Source organism: Loxodonta africana, chromosome 13, assembly GCF_030014295.1.
Source record: "Loxodonta africana isolate mLoxAfr1 chromosome 13, mLoxAfr1.hap2, whole genome shotgun sequence".
NCBI classification, from domain to species: Eukaryota; Metazoa; Chordata; class Mammalia; order Proboscidea; family Elephantidae; genus Loxodonta; species Loxodonta africana.
The window spans coordinates 46,129,837-46,149,473 of NC_087354.1; positions in this window are offsets into that span (position 1 = coordinate 46,129,837).

The following is a 19,637-nucleotide window of genomic DNA, read 5'->3' on the forward strand; positions in this document are numbered from 1 at the left end:
CCCTGTAGACTCCCCTGGTCAGCAAGCCATGGTCTGTGAGCCAAATGTGGCCCACAGCTTTTGTATGGACTGTGAGGAGCCCTGGTGGTGTGGTAGTTAAGCGCTCAGCTGCTAACTGAAAGATTGGTGGTTGGAACCCACCAGCAGCTCCCAGGGAGAAAGATGTGGCAGTCTGCTTCTGCAAAGATTTACAGCCTTGAAAACCCTAGGGTAGTTCTACTCTGTCCTGCTGGGCTGCGAGGAGTTGGAATCGACTCAATGGCAAGGGTATTGTATGTGTGTGCAAGTTAAAAATGGTTTTTAGATTTTTTTTTCAACAACAGTTTTATTGATGTACAATTTACATACCATACAATTCACCCATTTCAAGTGTACAAGTCAATGGTTTTTAGTATATTCACGGATATGTGCACAAATTTAGAAAGTTTTCACCATTTCAAAAAGAAATCTCTACCATTTAGCTATCACCCAACTACCTCCATATCCTCCCAGCCCCTGGCAGACACTAATCGACTTTCTATCTCCATAAATTTCCCTCTTTGGAACATTTCATATAAATGGAATCATACAGTATGTGGTTTTTGTGACTGGCTACTTTCCCTTCGCATCATCTTTTCAAGCTTCATCCATGTTGTAGAATGTATCAGAACTCCGTTCCTTTTTGTGGTCAAATAATATTCCATTATATGTATATACCACATTTTGTTTATCCATTCATCTGTTGACGGACAGTTGGGGTGTTTCTGCCAAAGAAAATATGCAACAAAGATGTATGTGACTTGCAAAGCCTAAAATATCCACTAACCAGCCCGTACAGAAAAAGTTTGTTGACCTTTGCCACAGGGATAGCAGAGAAGCAAGACTGGATGGCATCCAACAACAACAACAGCTGTGCCTTTGGCCTGTCTCCTGGGGGCTTGGTAGAGAGTTTGGCACTATAGCTTGTGCCCTATAAATATTTGCTGAGTGAGTAAGTGAGTGAGCAAGCGAGCAAGCGAGCAAGCAAGAGCTGGCAAATATTCTTTCCCCTTGTCCTTCAGTTTCAAGGGGTGTTTCATCCTTGACACCCCTCTGGATCCTTCCCAGGAAGCCGGCTCCCAGCCTAGCTGCTTTCCTTTCTATTGATCCTGGGATTTATGGCACTATTGTTCCCTTTTATTAGGCTGTAATGGCCTCTGTTAAAACGTGTTACATGGAAATAGGCTAATTATGTGTGTCAAATAAGTCACCCTTTCTGCACAGTGGCCAGGCGCTGGGGCCCAGGGCCACTCCTCCCCAGGCTGTGGCGCCTCCTGGCAGAGGGAGGCAAGCAGGTGCCTGCCCTATCTTTGCTCCATAGGCCTCCGCATTTTGTCATGGGCCTCACCCCATCGCTGCTTGGGCTCTTTTGGAGGCAACATGAAATGCCACTCACAGCAGCTCTGTTCACCAGCACAGGTGAGGGGTTGACATGGGTCTTTCCTGAGGAGCTTGCTTCCTGTGCCCCTGACTCTTCCCAGACCAGATCCTCAAGGAAACAGGAAAAGAGTTTCGTGTGCAGAGGGACTTCGGCTCGTGGGAAAACACTTCCATTTCTCCCAACCATTGGTAATAGACCCTCACCCCCATCAATTCAGTTGAATCCATTCTTCAAGGCCCAGCCAAGTCCCATGGCCCCCTCCGCCCTTGAACTTCTGAAGATGAACCGCCTACATGAGCATTTCTCCAATGGTAGCCCATGGCGCAACAGGAGGAGTCCATGCTCTAAGAAGTTTCGGGAACACTGTGGTAACAGAGCTAACAAACCAGGTGCTGTTGCATCGTCTCTGATTCATGGTGACCCCGTGTGTCTCAGAGTAGAATTGTGCTCCATACAGTTTTCAACGGTTGATTTTTTGGAAGTAAATCACTAGGCTGTTTGTACCACCCAGGGACTGACTACAGATTTATTTAATGCAGGATTTCTCAGCGCTTTGCATGTATCAATGTGCATTATAAACTCCAGGAAAATGTGGCAGGACCACATAAACCAGAGACTCCATCAGCCTGAGACTGGAGGAACTAGATGGTGCCCAGCTGCCACCAAGGGCTGCTCTGACAGGGAACACAACAGGGAGTTCCTGATGAAGCAAGTGGAAAGAGGGGTGCAGAACTCAAATTCTAGTAAAAAGGCCAGAATTAATGGTCTGACTGAGCCTGGAGAGACCCCAGAGGACACGGCTCCCAGACTCTCTGTTAGCCCAAAACTAAAACCATTCCCAAAGCAAACTCTTCAAAGATTAGACTGGACTATAAGACATAAAATGATACTGGTGAGGAGTGAGCTTCTTGGCTCAAGTAGACAGATGAGACTAAGTGGGCAGCTCCTGTCTGGAGGGGAGATGAGAAGGTAGAGGGGGACAGGAGCTGGTTGAATGAACATGGGACATACAGGGTGGAGAAGAGGAGTGTGCTGTCTGTCACATTATAAGGAGAGCAACTAGGGTCACATAACAATGTGTGTTTAAGTTTTTGTATGAGTAACTGACCTGAATTGTAAGCTTTCACTTAAAACACAATTAAAAGAAAAAGTGTTTTAAGTTGTGTGAAAACTTGTTCCCAACTTTTTACTGCCCCTCCAAAATATGGGACTTATACATCTTTGCATATGGGGTTGCCCTGAGTCGCAATCGATTTGACAGCAAGTGGACTGACTTGGCCCTTTGCTATGTGGCTTTGTAGTATATACTACTAGATGTGATGTTACTAGCTGCCGTCGAGTCAGCCCCTGACTTATGGTGACCCCATGCACAGTGAAACAAAACATTGCCTGGTCCTGCTCCATCCCCAAGATTTGTTGTAGATTGGGCCACTGTGATTCACAGGGTTTCCTCCGGCTGATTTTCAGAAGTAGATCGCCAGGCCTTTCTTCCTAGTTTGTCTTAGTCTGGATGCTCCGCTGAACCCTGTTTAGCATCAGAGCAACATGCAAGCCTCCACTGACAGACAGGTAGTGACCGCACATGAAGTGCATTGGCCAGGAATCAAACCTGGGCCTCCTGCATGAAGGGAAAGAATTCTACCACCGAACCACCGATGTCCCTCTCCCACTAGACTAACTGAAAAAACAAACCTGTTGCCGTCACTTCCGACTCATAGTGACCCTATAGGACAGAGCAGACCTCCCCGATAGGGTTTCCAAGGAGTGCCTGGTAGATGTGAACTGCTGACATTTTGGTTAGCAGCTGTAGCTCTTAGGCACCAGCGATTCCCCCACTAGAATATAGTATATGTATACTAGACTAGGCTGTATATATTTCCAGGTCCTATTAATGCTTGGTTTGGCCACGTGACTTGTTTTCACCAGTGGGAAGTGGGCAGAAGCGGTGGTGTCTCAGAGCCGGAACGGTAAGAGGAGTGCCTGCTGTCTGTCAGTTTTCTCTCACACTCTGCCATTGCCTTTTTTTTTTTTTTCTGCCATTGCCGTGAGGCGCACACATCCCAGAATGCAGCAGACGAGAGACTTAAAACCAACCTATAATCTGAAGTAGAGCTGTCCCAGCCTACCCCTGGGCCCAGGAATAAGAAAACGCTGGGAATGTTTACTACGTAGCAATAACTGACCAAAGTAGTTTCCTGATGTTGCTGTAATTACCACAAATTCAGTGACTTAAAACTACACAAATGTATTCTCTTACAGTGCCGGAAGTCAACAGTCCAGAATCAATCTCATTAGGTTAAAGTCAAGATGGTGGCAGGGCTGATTCCTTCCAGAGGTGCTGAGGCTTTCTGTCCTTTGCCCCTCCTTGTGGGGTTAGGCCTCGTCATAGGCTGAATTGTGTCCCCGCAAAATATGTGTCCACTTGGCTAGGCCATCATTCCCACTACTGTGTGGTAGTCCTTTACTTGGTGATCTGATGTAATTATCCTCCATTTTGTGCTGTGCTATATATATCCTAGCCCCATTTGAAAGTGAGTTGTCTGTTATGTTAATGAGGCAGGATTAGGTCATGTTAATGAGGATTAGGTTATGTTTGTTATGCTAATGAGGTAGGATTAGGGCGGGGTGTACCTTCAGTCACTGTCCTTCACTCTCTTACAAGAGATAAAAGCAAAGCGAAGTGAGCAGAGGGAGAGGGACCTCACTACCAACAAGAAAGAAGAACTGGGAGCAGGTCCTTTGGACCCAGGGTCCCTGTGCTAGGAACCTCCGAGACCCAGGGGAAGATTGATGCCAACATATATGGAGATCTCCAAGGAACGCCAGGCCCACAGATGTTGAAAGGAGACAAGGACCTTCCCCAAGAGCTGACAGAGAGAGAAAGCTTTCCACTAGAACTGGCACCCTGAATTCAGACTTCTAGCCTTCTTAACTGTGAGAGGGAAATCCTGGGGGCTTAGTGGAGTTAAAGAGCAACAGATGTTAACCAAAAGGTTGGCAGGTTGAATCCAGCAGGTGCTCCTCGGAAACTCCATGGGGCAGTTCTACTCTGTCCTATAGGGTCACTGTGAGTCAGAATTGACTGGACGACAATGCGCTTGGTTTTCTTTTTTTAAACAGAATAAATTTCTGTTTGTTAAGCCATCCGCTTCTGGTATTTCTGTTATAGCAGCACTAGGTAACTAAGACGGGCCTACAGAATGCGCCGTTCTGCAGTCACTCCTCGCCATTTCCAGCTTCTAGTGGCCACCTGTATTCCTGGGTTCACAGCCCCGTCCTCCGTCTCCAAGCACAGCACATCACACCTCCTACACTTTGACCTTCCTGCTTCCTCAGGAGTCCCTGGGTGGTGCAAACGGTTAACACACTGGGCTGCTAACCGAAAGGCTGGAGGCTCCAGCCCATCCAGAGATGCCTCTGAAGAAAGTCCTCGTGATCTACGTTCAAAAGATCACCGCACTGAAAACTCTAGGACGTGCAGTTCTCCTCTGACACACTTGGGGCCGCCACGAGTGGGAATCGGCTCAGGAGCAACCGGTGGCAGCGGTGGCAGCCTCCTTCTCACAAGGACCCTTGGGGTTATATTTAGGGCTCACCTGGATAATCCCACCTAATCTTCCCATCTCAAGATGCTCAACCCAATCACACCCGCAAAGTCCCTTCTGCCATGTAAGGTAGCGTTCACGGGTTCCGAGATAAGGGGGTGGCCGTTACTCAGCCTACCAAGCTGACTGACACAAAACAAGAAAAAAATGTACAGGGCTATGCCAAATTATTTGAATCCCCCCCTCCCCCGCCACCACCGCCACCAGGGTATCTCAGAAACAGCTCCTTCCTACTTCCGTGGATGCCACTTTTGGAACCTGGTCCCTACACCAATTATTTGACATTTCTATGGTTGGTTCTGCAGTTATTGGTAAACAGTTATTGGTAGGCTTGTTGCCTACGGGACTGTAAACTCCTACAGGCTCAGTTCAGCCACTGACTTTGCTTGGAGATATCCTAGTTTCCTCCTCTCTAAAATGCAGATAACACCTGTCGAGGCTGAACCGATGACTGGCTGATAGGAGGTGATTTTGAACATGTCTGCACTGTAACTAGCCATAACTTCTCAATAAACAGTATTTGCCCTCCTGGCCATCCTGCCCTGCCAGACTGGACAGAAACTACGTCTGATACACAGCTGGCTGCCACGGCTGACCGTCCATGCTCTTTGGCTCGTGGAGGTAAGGTCTCCCAATCCTCGTACCCAGGTTCCCACTGTCTACCATCTGCCCTTCCTTCTGCAGTGGTGGACATGCAATATGTGCTGCTCTGTGTTTACCTGTCCCGTCCTTCTGACATCTTTAAGTCCCTGGGGGAGAGGGGCAGGGACTGTGTTGCAGAAATGAATGAGCAAGACTCTGGCAGAGGCCACTTCGCACACGGACTCCGCCTGCTTGCACCTTGCTCACTTCCTCTGCAACCAGGTCTGACAACCCAGTATGGTTGAGACCAAGAAATTCAATAAGTTGAAACTGAAGGGGCCAGAAATGCAAAAGAAAAACCCACTGCCTTCAAAAGCAACAATCGACCAGGAGAAGCAAGCGGCTGAAGCGTGAGTAGGTGGCACGGCCAATACGCACTGCGGGTCCCACGGGCCTTGCCTCTCACTGTCCTTCCTTTAGCAGTTTAACTTCGTAAGATGCAAAGAGGTTGGATCAAGTTTAAATGACTGTGCTGCCCTTTGTCACACCAAAGAATCAAGAACTACTGACAACGAAAGGCTGCGCCTGCCACTCCCATCAGTCTGTATGCCTGGCAGGGCAGGAAAAGAACTTTCTTGTTGGTGAAGGAAGAAGCTGGGTGGGACAACAGTGAATAAATACATAGAGTAAAAGCAAAGCTGGTTCGAGGTGTCCTGTAGGCTTAATTAAAACGCAGTTTAATCAGAGTGCCATTTTGTTGTTGTTGTTCAAGTTATTTTAATTATTGAAATACACTGTTTTTTGAATATGCACGTAAAAAGTTATAAAACTCGGATTAAAAAAAAGAAGAAGAAATGAATGAGTGAGTCTGATCCACTGCTGAAGAGCTGTGTGGCTTTGGGAATCTTCCTTGTCTTCCTAGGGCCTCGGTTTCCTCACATGCTAGCTTCGGGCTGGACTAGGGCCCCCCTGGCCTTTTCTACCACATTCAGTATCCTGAGGTGCCCTCCTCTCCTCACCATCTCCCTGAGAACAGGTTTTAAGCCCATGGGTACTCAGTAAACATTTGACAAGTAGTACGTTAAAACCCCTTTTTTGTGTGCTATCTTTTCCTATCTGGGATTTTAATGGGCTCTTCAAACCAAAATGCCCTTCAGAAATCAAAAGAAAAAATGGCAAATGACCCAAACTCTAGAACTGGCAGTTGAAGCATATTCATGATTATTGGGGCTAAGATCAACTAGGAAGAATGGCCTGGTGATCTACTTCCAAAAACCACCCAATGGAAACCTATGGATCACCACGGTCTGATGCAACCCAGCACTTGGTTTGGTTGTGCATGGGGTCACCATGAGTCGGGGGCCCACTGGATGGCAGACAACAACAACGACAACAATTAGAAGGAAACTCAAATCCCTCATGCAAAGCCCGTGCCGGGGAAATGAATGCCCCCAGTGAGCCCTGTGTCACAGGCAGGATGCCAGCTTGTAAGCCCACTGATCTGGAAATCTACAGACCCTCTCACAACCACCGATCTTTTCATAGATGAAAGACATATCTAGTTTACAAAAGGAGAACGGCCAACAAAAGGGTTAAGCCCTAAAAGGTTAGTTTCTTCTACTCTGCCTGTTCCAGAAATCTGGGATAATTCCTGCCATTAATATTTTAAGCAACTCATTTGACATTTTTCCATTTAATTAACTTGCATACATATGAGAACAGGGTTTTGAGAGTACCCTGACATTTAAACAAAGTCATTTAAGTTTTCCCATTTCTGGTGGCATGCTTCTTTTTTGCCTTTTTTTTTTTTTTTTTTCCTTTTTCTTTTGCTCCGTTTCTGTTTTGCATTCCTGATTCTGAGACTGGCTTATTAAAAAAAAAAAAAGGCTTATTAGCTCAGAGAAATGACCAAAGTTCCCAAAGTGAACGTCCTGCAGCCCCAGCCTAGGTGACGTGGGTGGGCCTGGAGCTCCGGGTTGCGGCTCTTTTCAACTTGAGCCTGCTCTTTTCCGTGCGTTTTCACAAATGGCGTTTCAATCAGAGCAGGCTGGCGTCACAGGCTAATGTTTTCCTGTTGCCACACCAACCCGGGGTGGGAGTGGGGGAAGGGCAGCGGGACTGGAAAACATCTATCAATTGTAACCAGCACCGCAGAAGGGCTGGGATTTCAGGAAACAATAGCTCTGTAACAATTTTCTCTTCCAAATGACAAATAATTGCTGTCATATCATCAAATGATTAAGAAATAAAGGAAAATAGACAAATGGAGTGTATCCATGGAGGGATGGTGTGGGGGGACCGGGGAGAGGCTTGCTCAATGTTCCGTAATTGAAAAATTGCACCCTAATTAGCTCCTACCCCAGAGAATTCATGAGTTCTGTGCGCCATCCAATCAGCAGCCCGCCAAGTGGCAGAACTTGCAGCCATTGAAGTTCACTGCTGGTTTCAGAAGAAGTGTGCAGTCTCCCAATGCATGCGGAGCGTGAGGCTCTTCGGCTCGCCCAGCCCTCCGAAAGGGTTCATTACTTCATACTTTTCATCTGCCATAATGAATCGCAGATTTTCTGTGCCTATCAACAGCTCCGGCTGCTCTCCCCAGATGAACCTGGGCATTGGCGGCTCCAGCTTCTTGGTGGCCAGCCCAGCCAGGCTCAGACATGAAAATAGGGCTGCAGTCCCTGGATGTAAAACGGCGCCCCCTAATCCCAGGCGTCCTGGACGAGAGTGGGTCCTGCATTTAAAATATAATCCCATTGCAATCCAAGCTCTTAGGACTCTGGAGAAATTCCAAGGTTTCATTTCTGCCTACACACAGGATGCTCTTTTGGGATTTCTAATGAGGCTATCAGACTCCAGGAAGAATAGCCCCGGAAGAAGGGCATGTCCCCATTCTTCTCCATTCCCTCTTCCTGGACCTGGGTTTAAATCAAAGCTCCGTGACTTTATTAGCTACTTGACCTTGGGGGAGTGGCTTGGTCTGTTTGAGTTTTTCCCTTTGTAAAATGGAAATAATATCTACCTTTTAGGATGTAGAGGACGGTACGTGTTACGGTTGCTAACAGTGCCTCTTGATGCTCAATTGTCAAATGAGGACAATCATGGAAGTCCTCATTAGGGTTTTAGTGAGAACTGAGTAGAGAATGCGTTACAATTGTGTCAGGTGCCTTGCACAAAGTAGGGGCCCAGTAAATATTTTAATCGAATTAAACTGAATCATACATAATTGTTTCATTCATTTATTTAATCCACCAGTGAATAGCTATTGGATGACTACTTTTTGTCAGACATTCTGTTTCGCATTGGGTATAGGAAGGTGAATGAGCTAGACTTGATCCATGCCCTTGGGAGCTTACATTCTAGGGGGAAAAACAATGAAAAACAAGTTTGAAAAAATACAAGTTGGAATGTTCCATTAAAAAAAAACAGACAAGAACACAGACATAAGCTAATCGTTGAGCAGTGACTTTTAAATGAAGCCCTAGATGTTAAGAAGAAGACCACCATGGGAGGAGTGAGAGGAAGAAGCATTCCAAGCAAAGGAACAGCATGCCATACTTCAGGAACTCAGAACAGGCCAGTAGGCAGGGTCATTAATTCAAGCTGCCATTACAAACAATCTCAAATCTCAGTGACTGAGGACAATAAAAGCTTAGTTCTCCTTCTTGTCAGAGCCAATCAGGCATTTGTTTGGTGGGTGGTCTTCCACTTGGATTACTCAAAACCTAAGCTCCTTCTAGTCAGTCACTCTGCTGCCCGCTAGGAACATACTGGTGGTTCAGTGGTAGAATTCTCACCTTCAATGCAGGCGGCCCGGGGTTTGATTACTGGCCAATCCACCTCAAGCACAGCCACCACCTGTCTGTCAGTGGAGGCTTGTGGGTGCTATGATGCTAAACAGGTTTCAGTGGCCCTTCCAGACTAAGACAGACCAAGAAAAAAGGCCTGATGATCTGCTTCCAAAAATCAGCCAGTAAAAACCCTATGGATCACGATGGTCCCATCTCCAACCAATCGTGGGGATGGTGCAGAACAGGGCAGCATTTTGTTTCATGGTGCATGGGGTTGCCATGAGTCTGGGAAGATTCGGTGGCAGCTAACAACCCCAACAGCTGTCCACAGGGATTTCCTTGGAGCTGCCCTCTGTGTCCTCTGCATTCAGTGAAGGGCAAAGAGACAGTGCCTGGGACTTTTGGGGGCCAAGCCTGGAAGTGGCATACATCACTTCCACTCATAGTCCACTGACGAGAGCTCAAACATTGGTTCCACCAAATTGCAGAGGGCTGGGAAATGGAGTTTAGCTGTGTGCAAAGGAAGAAAATAAAACAGGCTAGGAGAACACACAGCATTTCTGCCTCACAACGTGAGCAAGAAGGGCATGACATGAGATGGAAGATGGATGGCCAGTCTGTGCAGTGCCTTGTAAACCAAGGAAAGCAGGGCAGGTTCCATTTTAAGAGAATGAGAAGACATCCTGGGCTTCCCTTACAAACCAGTTTGGATTTTATTCTATGAGAATGACAATCCAGTCAAAATTACTATCATGATCTGATTTACATTTTAAGAGGATCCCTCTGGCTGCTATGAGAACAGGTGTGTAGGAGGCAAGAATGGAAGCAGGAAGACCATACAGACCTAGTAGACCTAGTCCAGGTCAGAGCTGAGGGTATCTTGGACTAGGGTGGTGACAAAGATGGAGAGAAGGGGACACGTTGAAGAGATTTCAGCCTATTAGAGTTGACTTTTCAGCCTCACTGGCTGGCCAACGTACAAGGCCCCTGTTGACCAACCAGGATATCAGGTAAGACCCCCAAATATTAAAACATAAAAGTACCAAGTAGAAGGCAGCTAGCTGTGCAGAGTGGAGTAATTCCGGATATTACCACTTTGTAGTAGCACTGAAAGCTGAGGGTCTGTTTCCTTGCCAGACCTTCAGTTCTCTGGCCCAAAGCGACAGCAGAAGCTCCGCAAGCCCCACCATCACTGGAGTGAGTGATGTTAACATTCAGCCAGGTGCATTCCTCTTGGTCCCAGTTCGGATGGCTGGAGGGCAGCTGGGCAGGGGTGGACGGCTTGCACAGAGCGTGACCAATCACAGAGCACAGACTACAAGTTGTCCATTTGATCGCCCCGACAGATCTGGAGGTTGGAATTACTATTGTCCCCATTTTACAGATTCAGAGAGCTCCTATGCCTTGCCCCAGGTTACCTTATTAGTAACCACGCGTCAACACAGTGGATTGTTCCACTGGCACGATTAGTCTAGACTCACTTTGAGGTCAGAAGGTGAGTGGGCATATGCCTGGGTCTCTTTGTGGTCCATGCTTCCTGCCACTGTGAACTGGACTGGACCCCGCCCAGTTTCGTGGTATACCAGTTGTCCCATTGAGCAATGCCTTATAAATTTGATTCATCTTCAGAATTACCTGAAAGTCTTTAAACACACTCTGTCCTGAACTACCCCCAGATCTACTGAAGCAGATCTCCAAGTGGATGGAGACCTGGCATCTGTATTTGTTATCTCCCTCCCTACCCACCACCACCTCCCCGCCCCTAGCTTGGGAACCTCTGCCCATAGTGGCATGGTGGTCAGATAGAAGCACTATGATACTTGTCAGCATATGTTATTGTGATCGTGTGCTGTCGAATTGATTCTGACTCATAGCAACCCTATAGGACAGGGTAGAACTGCCCCACAGTGCTCCCTAGACTGAAATCTTTATAGGAAGAGATCACCAGGTCTGTTCTCATGCGGAGCGGCCGGTGGGTTTGAATTGTCAAGCTCTTGTTTAGCAGCCCAGCACAGCAGCATATGTAGAGGTGGGTAAAATGAGGCTCAGGGAGGCGCTGTTATTAGGTAGCGAAGGAATAGCAGAGCAGGAGGAGTTGAGTCTCCTGTCTTGTCTGCACAGGACTGTGCTGACACTTTGCAAGAGCTTATGGGAAAATCCCTCCTTTATCAACAGTCTGAAAAGGTCGGAGCTTGACAAGAGCTTGGAGGTTATCTTTCCAGCCCAGTGGCTCCCAATTGCCAGTCAGACTGGACTCGCTGTGTCAGAATCACCCGAGGGGCTTGTTACAACACGGATTCCTAGCCTCAGCCTATACCTACTGTATCAGTGTTTGGGAGAGGCGACCTTTAAATCCATCTATCTGAAAGTGTCCCTGGTAATTCTGATACTAGCCATGTTCGGAAACCACTATCCAGCCCTCCCCATTCTACAGTTGATAAAACTGAGGCTCAGAGAGAAGTGATTTGCCAAAGAGCACCTAGGCTAAAAGCCACAGTTTCTGACTAAGCCTTGAGTTCTTTCCACTATTCCTCACTCATCAGAAAAGGAGCCCTGGTGGTGCAATGGTTATGAGCTCAGCCACTAACTGAAAGGTTGGTGTTCAAACTCCTGCAGTGGCTTCATGAGAGCCAGACCTGGCGATCTGCTCCTGTAAAGATTACAGCCTAGAAAACCCTATGGGGCAGTTTTACTCTGTCACATGGGGTTGCTGTGAGTAAAAACTCGACTCCACAGCCCCTAACAACAACAACACTCATCAGAAAGCCCAGCCACGCATGGGGCCAGGGCTGGTGTGGTCAGCCAGCAGCAGCAAGATGGACCATTATGTTTAAGGAGCTGCCTCAGCGAGATGTCTAATTAGCTGATTGTAGCACAGTTGACTTCCCTGGTTATGGATGCTCTCCTCCCTTCCCTTCCTGGTGTCCCCCTTCCTCATCCTAACGTGATCAATTACTCTGAGCGATAAATTATGCACACAGCCTGCAGTCTACTAGATAATCAGCGGTGTGCTGCCCGGGGGCTGGCAGGCATGACAGGCTGTCTGGAGCAAGAGAAAGTGTGGGCCCAGTGGGTGGAGGAGTCCCTGGGCCCAAAAGCCTCAACCCTCCAGGCAATGGTTGAAAATGGTGAGGGCCCCAGAGCCTGGACTTTCAGGCCAAACGTGACAGCCACTTGAGGAACAAATTGCCCACGCTGCAGTTCCCCAAGCTGGACAGCTCCCCCACTCCACACCCCCGGGCCCCTACCCCACAGGAAGCCTGTCTCCAATCCAGCTCCAACTAGAACCAGCCCCTCCAACCTTGCTGTGCACCTGAATCACCTGGGAACCTTGTTATAATGCAGATTCTGAGGTCCTGCAAGCCCGAGACTCTGCATTTCTAACAACCTTCCAGGTGATGCCGGGCTGGAAAAGCAAGGGCCTAGAGATCAGTGTGGAGTTCCCGGGTGAGGCAAATGGTTAACACACACAAGGTGGGGTGTTCAAGTCCACACAGAGGTGCCTAGGAAGAAAGGCCTGGCAATCTACTTTCACAAACTCAGCCATTGAAAATCTATGCAGCACGGTCCTATTCTGACACACGTGGGGTCGCCATGAGTTGGGGTCGAATCAGGGGCAACTGGTTAGAGATCAGTGTGGGCAGAGCCAAGTGGTCAGCAGCTCTGATTCACTCGTGGGTCCTTTTCTGGTCCAGCTTCTTTGCATGTGCCGTTTCCTCTGCCTGAAATGCCCTTCCTCTTTGTATCTGCTGAGGAAACTCCTGTTGGTCCTTCAAGTTCAAGTTGTACGATGTCTGCTCTCTGAAATCTTCAGTGACCCCACCCCACCCCTCCACAGGTAGACTAGGGAAAATGATAGTTTCACTGAGCCCTGTTGGCAAAGTGGTTAAGAGCTTGATTGCTAACCAAAAAAGTCGGCAGTTCGAATCCACCAGCTGCTCCTTAGAAACCCTGTGGGGTGGTTCTACTCTGTCCTATAGGGTCACTATGAGTCGTAATCGACTCAGAGCAATGGGTTTGGTTTTTTGTCTACACTCTATTATAGTGGTACTCCTAGTCTTCTGTAACAGTGTACCCATCTTTCACTCCGTTGTAAACTGAGTCTTCCATCTCTCTATCTCCAAGACCAGCAGGGCTTTTTTAATCCAGCGGGCACTACAGGGCCTGAGAAATTTTCCATGATCCCTTTTTCAGAGTTTGAGACCTGAAAACCAAATTATGGGATCCAAAATACAAAGGGAAAACTTTGCAATCGAAATTAATAAAATTATAATGAAATGTCTACAAAACAATATTATATCAACCTTATTAATGGCTTCATTTAGTATTCATAAAAATTTCATTATGTTCGAAAAACCATGTGCAGGTTAGATTTCCTCGCTCTGCAAGAATTCCTGAGCACCTCTGATAATTGCTGAGAAATCAAAGCCAGCCATAAATCAAAGGAATGACCTGTAGCCAAATAATTCCACAAGCAAAGTTATAAAAGTAAACCGTCATTTTTTACAAAAAAAAAAAAAAGTATTTAATATGGAATATAGGTGCATTTTAATATGTTTGACATGTGTGAGGTGCAACCTACAAATTCAGCATGTCTAGATCTTAGCAAATGTGAAACAATCCTGATGTCTGGTGCAGGGATGCAATAGACTTCTCCCGAATGAATGGATAAATAAACGACAAACCGGAGTGATTCTGAAAAGTGTAAAAGTGGGAGGAAAAGAAGAAAAACAAAAAGGAGAAACACACAACAGATAAGCCAAAGTTTTAAGACAGCAACAAAGAAAGATACTTGCTAGCAAGAAATCTACCAAATCCCAACCAGCTGACAGAGACAGGTGATATCGCCCCCTGCTGGCTGGAGGAGTCTGGTACTGCCCGTGGCTTCATTTATTGATCCGTCACTGTTGCTTCTCCAACACCAAGGACATCAAAGCCCTTTGGAATTGCCTTAAAGAGAGAAAGCAGTGGTCCCTGAGGGTCAAGATTCTACCTCTCCTCTCAGAAAAGAGCTACAGGACAGCTTTATAACCGTCTGGGGCAGACATCCTGAAGTGGATCCAAACCCATCTTGAACCTATTTCTACCTTCCTCTTGAGCCACGTCTTGCTTAACATGTTCCATGTGTTTCTTTCTCTGAGGTCAAATAGGCTTTACTTTTATTTCAAAGGCTGTCATTGAAAAGTCCGGGGACGGGACTGTTCTACCAGAAGCAAGATTTGGGGAGATCTTCTAAAGAAACAGAAAGATTTTATATAAGATGTTCACTGCAGCACTATTGATAATAATGAAAAATTAGAAACAGCCTAAATGTCCACCAACAAGGGGTTGGTTAAATAAATGATCTACCCACACAATAGAAGACCACGCAGTCGTTTAAAATCATGTTTTTTGGACTTATTTTATAGAAATTGGCAATCTTTGTAGGCAACCATTATTGAGCCCTTGGAGTCCCTGGGTGGCACAGTTAAGTGCTTGGTTACTAACCAAAAGGTTGGTAGCTCCAATCCATCCCAGAGGTGCCTCAGAAGAAAGGCCTGGCGATATGCATCTGAAAGGTCACAGCCACGAAAACCCTGTGGAGCACAGTTTTATCCTACAACACAGGGAGTCACCGTGAGTGAGAGCTGCTGAGGGCCACTGGGACAACCACGGAGCCTTTACGAAGTAACAGACAGGGTTGTCAGTGCTCTGTATGGACCCCAACTCATTCGGTTTTCGCAAACACCCTTATGAAGAAAGTGTTATTTTTATCATCCCTATTTTACACACAAGGAAACTGAGGCACAGAGAAGACACAGTCGCACAGCTAGAGGTGTGCACTGAAGAGGCAGTCCAGCGGCCGCACTGTTAGCATTGCAAGACGCTGCCTCTCTCCAGCAGATTTCACTGGAAGAGACTTGGGAGTGGGGGAGGGCACGGTGAATCCCTCCTGGGTGAACTGTGAAGCCGTAGGGAAGAGAACAGATCTGAGCTGCCCCCGAGGAATGACGAGGTCTTGCCAGGGTGGCTCTCATAAGGAATATTTATAAAGGAAGAAAAAACTCCAAGTGAAACCCCGGAGGCGGGACCATGTGAGTGGAGCTCAGAAAACACTGGGGAGGCCGTAGCCATTGAGCAGCCCCGTGTGTCTCAGAGCAGAACTGTGCTCCACAGGTTTTCAATGGCTGATTTTTCAGAAGCAGATCACCAGGCCTTTCTTCTGAGGCAGAGGCTGGAACCTCCAACCTTTCAGTTACCAGCTGAGCATGTTAGCCATTTGTGCTACCCAGGGACTCCAGGCTGTTGGGTAGAATGCATTATAATTGTCCACTGAAAACCGACAAAGCAAGCATGGGGGACCAGGCTGAGACCCTGCAGTGTACCTCCAAGCGGGGACCGTAACAATTAAAACTGTTAGCCCTGAGGCTGGCCAGGCAACATGCTGAGTGTTTCCCCCCTGCTTTATTAAATCCTGAAACTCACAGCTCCCCTTTGAGGTAGGTACTATCATCAGCATCATTCCCATTTCACAGGTGAGAAACCTGAGGCTTAGCAAGATTAAGTAATCTGCCTGAGATGACGACTGGTAAATAGCGGTGTAGAGTTGGCCCGGGGTGGCCCAGAAGCCAGAGGCCATGTGCTTAACTCCTTTACTACAACCGCTCTCTCGGGAGGCAGGCTGCCGATGCATGAGCCGTGGGGCCAGCGTGCATCCTCAGCAGCCAATGCCGTTTTCGGTTCCATCAGCTGCAGCTGGCCTCCTTTGCTGTTCAGGGAAACCGATCTCTATGAAAATGATCACAGAGCCTCCTGGGTTTGTAAGAACCCCCAGGAGGCCCAGCTCTGGCAACACGTGAGAAGGGTAAAGGAGAAAACAGCCAAACGGCCCCTGGCTCCTCAAGCTGGTGCTTCGTGAAGCCTGAGGGGAAGCACGAAGCAAGGGAACACCACAGGCCCATCCCCGGAGTCCTGGACTCCTCTCCAGCCTGCACCCTGAGGAATGACGGCTTCTCACCTGTCAGCCCCCAGGAACTCAGCTGCTCCCTCCCCAGAGCTGCTGCCGCCTACTCTGTCCTGGGTTCTGAATCTGCTCCCCAACCCCTGCCAGCAGCAGAGGGCCCAGCCTTCCAAAGCCCCTCCTCCTCCTTGTGGTTAGCTGCCTCCAGTGGGCCCCTGACTCACGGCGACCCATGAATAATGGGACTGGAACTTTGCGATCCACAGGGTTTTCACTGGCTGATTTTCAGAAGTAGATTGCCAGGCTTTTCTCCCTTGTCCATATTAGTCTGGAAGCTCCACTGAAACCTGTTCAGCATCGTAGTAACATGCAAGCCTCCACTGACAGATGACGGTGGCTGTACACGGGGTGCATGGGCCGGGAATCAAACCTGGGTCTCCTGCGCAGAGGGCAAAAATTCTGCCACTGAACCACCACTGCCCTCCCTATACCCTTGCCACTCCCAAAGACAAGCTTCTCTCAGACCTTTTTTTTTTTTTTCCTGGCTTTATTCTCCCCAATAGTAAACACAGGGAGTCACCAAGGTTTCTAGATCTTTCCGAGTTTTACTGTCTCTGTCTCCTTTCCTGAGGAAGTAAATGGAGGTCCAGTGAATTTCGACTGTCTATCATGCATCTTGAGGGCAGGCTCACACAAATGCCCTTTGACTGGCCCTACCCCCTTTTGGGAAGGGTCTTTTATAGAACAGACAACCTTTGGGGGCCAGCCCAGTGCCTCCTCTCAGAACTGCCCCCCACACAGGGCTGAGCCCTGGAGCCACGTAGTCTGGTGAACCACCGGACATCTTGGTCACAAGGCTAACTGGAGCGGAGGGGACCCTGCCCCGGGGCAGCCAATGAGACTGTCCTGGGAGATGAAAGTTAAGACCCAACTCAGCCTCTGAGGGACATTTGGTTGTGGGTGGCAGGGTGTGGCAGCTGTGAGTGCTCTGCACAGACAGCTGTCCAATAAGTGAAGACAAGGAAGAAGGCAGGTGTGCAGAGAGGAGCCCCAGGCATGACTTTGCAGTTCCGGATTCTAGTTCCTCAAAGGTGGGGTTGAATGTTTCACCCTTGGGTTTTGTGAGATACCTTGTCCTTCCCACAAGGTCATCGTTTTGCTTGAGCAAAAAGCTGTCCCTTATAAGCAAATGATCCCCAGCTAGAAAAGTCCCTGGAGACAGGCTTCTCTGAAGACCTCGCCCTCAGGAGAGTTCTCACTGCCCTTGGGGCCCCTGTCCTCCCTGGAGCTTGGGAGAGCTGTGTTGGGGAAGAGCACCCACCCCAACTCTGGAACCTCATTGGTGCTCTGGATTTGGGTCTCTGCTTTGCTGTTTGATGGGCTAGAATTCGTGTCAGTATCTAGGACCTCTGGAACCTGCCTCTCCCAGGTCTACCCACAATCATCATACTAGTGGCAGAGACTGATTAATCCTTCCTCCCTTGCTGCTAATTCTTAAATGGTTCCCCACGGCATACAAAATGAAGTCCAAGTTCCCTAACACAGCATCCAAGGCTGCAGTTGACCGTCCCCAGGCTCAGCACTCCCATTCTCCTGCTGCAGATTTTATGTTCTAGTTGAAAGAAAGGTTCTTGGTTTCCACCTCCATGCCTTTGCCAGTTCTGTTCCCTCTGCCTGGAACGCCCTTTGTCTCTTTCTTGGCCTTGCTAATTCCACTTGCCTTTCAGGAAGGCTCCTAGTTCTGCTTTCAGACTTCCAGGAAAACTTCTCTGAACCTCCCAGGCTGAGCGAAGTCTCCTCCTCTGGACTGCCATACCTCCTGCCTCACTTAGCCTATCAAAACTCAGACTAGACTGTGTCATTGGCTATGTTCCTGTCTTTCCACCACACCCAGGGCTCTGTGAGGGCCAAGATGGTAACTTATTCTCTGTATTTCCACAATGCCAAGTACAGAGTAAACTGGCTTCTATCCACCTGTCCACTCCACCGTCTAACGAAGGACGGAAATTTCCAAGAGGATGGCTGAGTCACTTCTTCCCGTTTTATAGATGTTAAAACTGAAGCTCAGGCAGGTGAATACTGACCCCAGGTGAGCACCAAGGCCTGAATTAGAAGTTAGGGCTGTCTGCTTCAAGCCCCGTGCTCTTCCCGCTGCCCCCACTGCCAGAGAGGTAAACTCCGCCTTGGCTCTGTCTCCGTGCGATTTAATTTAAACATGTGGGTTCCATTTAGGACCATTAACTAACTGATTTGTCCTTTTATTGAGCTCCAACAAGAATTCTGATCTGCACTGTGGGATCAGGAATTGGGATTTAGGCTTTTATTGTTCACTGATACCCTCCTGTGGGAGGGTACTCCTGGCCAAACCATCCCGCCTCCGTGCCCTTGTAATGCTGCTCTTTCTGCCCAGACTCCCTGCCAGTTTTTTGTTCCTGTGCATTCCTCCAAATCCACCCCAAGTGTTCCCTTCTACCTGAAGCTTTCCAGAACCCTCGCCTGCCTGGGGTTGTTCTTTTCTGCGTCTTTGCTTTGCAGCCACTGGACACATTAAAAAATAAAAAACCGTTTGCTGTCGAGTCAATTCTGACTCATAGCGACCGTATAGAACAGAGTAGAACGGCCCCATAGGGTTTCCAAGCCTGTAATCTTTACGAAAGCAGACCGCCACATCTTTCTTCCTCGGAGCGGCTCTTGAGTTTGAACTGCTGACCTTTCAGTTCACAGCCGAGTACCTAACCACTGCGCCATCAGGGCTCCGTATCGGACCCATATGCTCCTCTCTAGTCCCTAGCTGCCACGCTGGGTTTCGTATCTATTTGCTCATATCTCTCCCCTAGTAGAGTCATCTCAGCATGATTCATCATTTCATTAACAAAAGCTGGCTTGTCATAGGTGCTCAGTTAAAGTGTGCTGGAAGGAAGGAGGATGGGAGGAAGGTGGATGGTGTTTACAGAACAGTGAAAAAGCCCATAAGCCCCAAAAGGGCAGGAATAAGACATAATCCTATTCGATCCCTTCACAACCTCTAACAAAGGGCTGAGGATGTAGTAAGGCATTAGCTAGCATTTTCTAACCAAAATGTACATACCACATTTTTCTTCTGTATCTTGCTGGTATTTGTGAAGCACTTTTACATGTATCGACTTATCGAATTTTCATAATAATCATCAGGAGCTGTAAAATTAGAAATATATATATGTTGCAAGGAGAAGCCACTAGAATCTGCCTCTAATCACAAGCCTTACTGGCGGCAGCCTACCCCACAGCATGTGCCTGTGTCTGAGGTCAGAGGCCTGCAGCCCAAACACATCCACACATTTGCA